The following is a 4,542-nucleotide window of genomic DNA, read 5'->3' on the forward strand; positions in this document are numbered from 1 at the left end:
ATACACGATGCTCAACGTCCCTAACTGACAGGCACATTCCTATTCCACAGATGGGTTGTTTTGGTTTCATTTTGGATCATTCTATGGTGGCCATTGGTGTTTTGTGCAAGTGAATAGAAGAAGAGGAAGATCGTGACGAAGTGGACAGAAAAAGAAGAAGAACAACAACAACAAATGCCACGAGAAAACATGTTGTTCTACTCGCAGCATCATGCAGGGACACCATGTGAGAAGCTGACCTGACGTGAGGCGGGGACAGAGCAGAGAGAGTTCAGCAGGCCACCGTGACCAGGCCTGGTCAGTGAGTGGACAAACCAGCCAGCCAGCCAGCCAGCTCAGTGCTCATTTACCACATCAGACTGCAGGCAACATAGAGGGCATTGGACCGCATTTCCTGCCACAAAAACACACACACACACACACACACCACCCCCACATCTGTGTGTGTGTGTGTGCCCCTGATCACCATAATGACCCAAGTGGCAAATGCCATTACATCTCAATGTGCAAACACAGGAGAGGAGACGTGCTGTGGAGCATGACTGACCGATGCTGCAGCTCTACACTGAGTGGTGAATCGGAGGTCACGTAGAGACCAGATTGGCTTTATTGACTGGTCTTCCGATTACAGTGTCCTTTATTAAGCCGACTGAGGGGCACCAACCAAACATGGCACCTGAATCGTCTTTTTGTGATCAATACGGGATAAATAGCCTACAATGTTATCAATAACACCAATGGAAAGGCTTCCGATGGATTTAGTACATTTACTTCCATTGGAGAACTCAATGAGAGGACTTAGCCATTGAATGTACAGTAATTGAGTTCCATTTTACTTAAGTACTTAGAATGGATTGACAAATTTCTGCAATGTTGTAATACTAGCCAATTTAACTGAGGGGCCTTGACACATAAACACGGCTGTTTTGACAGTACATCATCTCCCCTTACACGCGGTGCCCCCTATTAGCAGAGGTCCTCAGGGATGCTGGGGTAGACATAGTCATGGTGTGTGTGTGTGTGTGTGTGTGTGTGTGTGTGTGTGTGTGTGTGTGTGTGTGTGTGTGTGTTCTTGCATGTGTGTGGAGTGGACTCCAGAGCTCCCCGTAGAGGGACCCCAGCGCCCTTGACCCGCGACGCTGGTTCTGATTAGGAGGACATGTGTGTCTCGTGGCCGAGGGGCCTTGGGTCGGCTCCAGTTTCAGATTCGGCTCTCCCTCCCTCTGCCCTCTTCGCCGACGGTGTCAGTGATTATTTTACACTGGGCTCAGATAACCTGACCCCGTAGCAACACGCAGGTGAAATTAAGGTGGGATCAACCTAGCCCTCTTATGATCAGATTAGGGGGCAAGTGCAGGTCTCGTAGCCTGATATGATGCCGATAAAATGGAATGCCTTTATAAGATAAGGATGAGTAGTTCATCATTTTAAGATCATTTCTGAAATTAGAGGTTGTTCATTACATGTGAAATAACACATTTCCCGAACCACTAAGGCGACAACCATGCATACTTTGATTAATGTTAAAAGGAATGACTTGATTAATGTTAAAAAGAAATGAACAATTAATGTGTCAATAATATCATGCACTGCAGTCCTATCAATAAAGCTGTCATCATGACAAATTGATTGACATCCAGTGTGTCAAGATCCACCGACTTCCATGGAGGGGAATCACTGGGCGAACGAAAATTTAAATTTCTTTTGAAATGACCTCAGAGGAAGTTCTGAAGTCCCCTCCACTTCACAAGGTAAACCAGCAGCCAACCCAAGCATATCTCATCCATGGCCCTTTGAAAGTCCCCCCACCACCATTTAGTCATGTCTTTCTTGGTAATACCATTTAATTTTAATGTCCTTCCTCGGGGTCAGAGAAAGAGAGATTTGTGGAGCAGACATATGGATAGGTAGATTATGCCATTATGACATTTTTTTAAAAAGCATGGAGATACTTGAGCACCAAACAAAGTTTCACGCGTATGTCATCATGCAGAATCACAAATAAGTTCTAAAACATATCATGCAGCTGAGGGCAGTAAGAATGTGTAATGAGGAAGTGCTTCCAACATCATACATCACTATTAGATCTTGGTACCTGAAACAGATACAATCTTCACATTGATATCATTAAATGTGGTAGGAAATCCTAGGATTTGGATTATTTATCTTCCTTAGTATTTTTAGTATTGCTGTTTATATAAAAGAAAGAGTATGACTGAATGTTTTCTCCTGCAGTAACACTTGGCCAAGGAAATCTATCTACACGTGGCACAAGTTTAGAAGTTTACCTAAGATAACACTGATCGGCATCATAATGAAATTGCTAAACTGAAACAAGGTGTGTCCATGGATACAAAACGACATTCACAAGCCACCCTTGAGAGCTGTGATGATGATGTTGATGCTGTTGCTATCTAAAAATAAAGCCACAACCAAGCTAACCACAGGGCCAGGGACAGTGCTGGGGCTGCTGCACTGTTGCTTCATGTCATTTCAGCAATCCGACGGGGGTGAGAAAAAAAACAAAGCACTTCTGGTCTGGCGATAAGGCACTGATGAAATCTGGAGGCATCTGTGCAAGTTGAACAACAAGGACAGCTGCTTGTGTCGAGCCGAGGCGCTGACTAAGTAGCTCTAATCTATGATCTAATCCGATTGGTCGTGCTGAAAAGTATTATCAAACGCATCCCTGTGCAGGAAATGATAGGATGAATCAAGGTCGCGCCTGTTTCCCTGTCCGCGCTGCTCTGATTTATTTACCATCACACTCAAGCAGGGATGTGTCACGGCGTGTCTGTCTCCAGGAACCTTTTCGTAACCCCTCCAACCACCTGTCACGAGAGACACTTACCCCACCATCTATGCATCAGAAGTGATAAAGGCCATTCACAACTACTGTAGCACGTCAAGACAGTGGGCCCCCATACTCATATTTGTGTGACCGAGAATATGAGTATAATCGAAACCGAATATGTGAAACATGACAAACGTTCAACTCATTTTAAATCCATTGTTTTCCAAGAAAACAGTTGAAGTTAAACTGTCACTTGTTATTTTACATTGATCTGTACTGGAGCTATATTCAAACACCACCTTCCCTCCAACTCGTCACAGTAAGTTGCTTAACCAGTATCTTGTTGGACCTGAGAAACCTGTATGATTAAACATCCCCAGAAATCCCATAAAATCATTGGTTAGGTTGGCTTCATTACTGAAAGGTTGCCATCTTTAAAAAAACAACAATAAGCGGCCTGGCAAATAAATGATTCTGGTACTCCAACTTAGCCTGGCACTCCTTGGCATTTTCCTTCAAACAAAGGCGAAGTAGGGTGTGCCCTCCTTGTCTAACCCAGAGCTTCCAAAAGGCCTAATCTTGCACGTGGGTGACAGCCGTGCCTCCCAGTCCACTGATAATGACTGAATAGACGCTGAACCAAAAGACTCCTGTCATGCTGATCGGCGTGGGCTCTGGTTTTTATGAACTCTTAATTGTTTGTATTTGGTGTGCCTCATCTCCGTACAAAAGCAACGTGTGGAGAGATTTCATAGCAAACACATAAGGGCTGTTAATATGTGTCCACCCCCGGGTGACTTATAAGCAATACAAGGTCGACTAATTAAACATTTACAGTAGGAGAGTAAAGAATGCAGCCCACGATGCTAGTGAAAGGTTGTTGATATTTGAACTTAAAAGGCAATCAAATTACACGCCTCTCTTCTACAGTATGTCCCTGAAGAAACATGTTGATTGCCTGGGATTGTTAATGACTCCAAGCCACTGTGTTTCACATATGTTTTGCATTTACTGAGCCCGAACAGTGTACAAACATTGGGGTCTCTTTGAAGGCCCACACCCTAGCTAGGACTGTGAGGAGTAATTTGACCAAAAAAAAGTTTACTGGATCAGAATTGGGAACTCACCTTCAAGGTGATGTTCGGTCCCTGGTCTCTGTGCGGGGCCTCGGCTGTTAAACAAAAAGTAAAAGTGTTTGTGAGTTGTGGCAGAACTGTAATGTACAGTGTACTGAATTGTTTGTCTTACATTTTATGCGTATGATGGTGTCTTCATTATAAAGTGAGACTTGTCGTAATCGTAATATATCGCCTTTCGCACAACAGTGAAATATATTGCAATATGTCGAATCGTAACCCATGTTGTGATATGTATCGTCTCACCAGATTCTTGCCAATACACAGCCCTAGTAATAACTGTGCTGTGCTCCATGGCATGGGCTACAGTATTGACATCTGTTTCACATCGCGTGCAGGGCCCTATCAGTACCTAGTGCATTTCCTCAAAAGTGCATATCAGCATACTCATAATATTCCTGGTTCCCTTTATCAATTACTACTATTCCTCATGTCATGTTTATTTTCCCACAGACACGCTGAGATATGTTGGCTTTGTGTGTGTGCGATGATGTGTTGGCTTTGTACATGTGTGTCTGTGTGTGTGTGTGTGTGTGTGATGATATTTTAATTAAAGTTATATCATCCTGATCCAGTTATGGTCTTGGCCTAAGGTCCCAACCTTGCTTCTCC

At 43.7% G+C, this 4,542-nt stretch overlaps 1 long non-coding RNA gene across 1 annotated transcript in view; it reads right to left on the reverse strand.

Annotated features, from left to right (window-relative positions):
• LOC125305070 overlaps nucleotides 1-3,965 on the reverse strand; it is a 16,467-nt gene extending 12,502 nt beyond the window's left edge. The window contains exon 1 of the long non-coding RNA XR_007195331.1: nucleotides 3,922-3,965. This is a non-coding gene — a long non-coding RNA (uncharacterized LOC125305070). The remainder of the gene's footprint in view (nucleotides 1-3,921) is intronic.
• Between the last annotated feature and the right edge of the window lie 577 nt (nucleotides 3,966-4,542).

The sequence above is a fragment of the Alosa alosa genome, chromosome 12 (assembly GCF_017589495.1).
Source record: "Alosa alosa isolate M-15738 ecotype Scorff River chromosome 12, AALO_Geno_1.1, whole genome shotgun sequence".
In the NCBI taxonomy this organism is placed as follows: Eukaryota; Metazoa; Chordata; class Actinopteri; order Clupeiformes; family Clupeidae; genus Alosa; species Alosa alosa.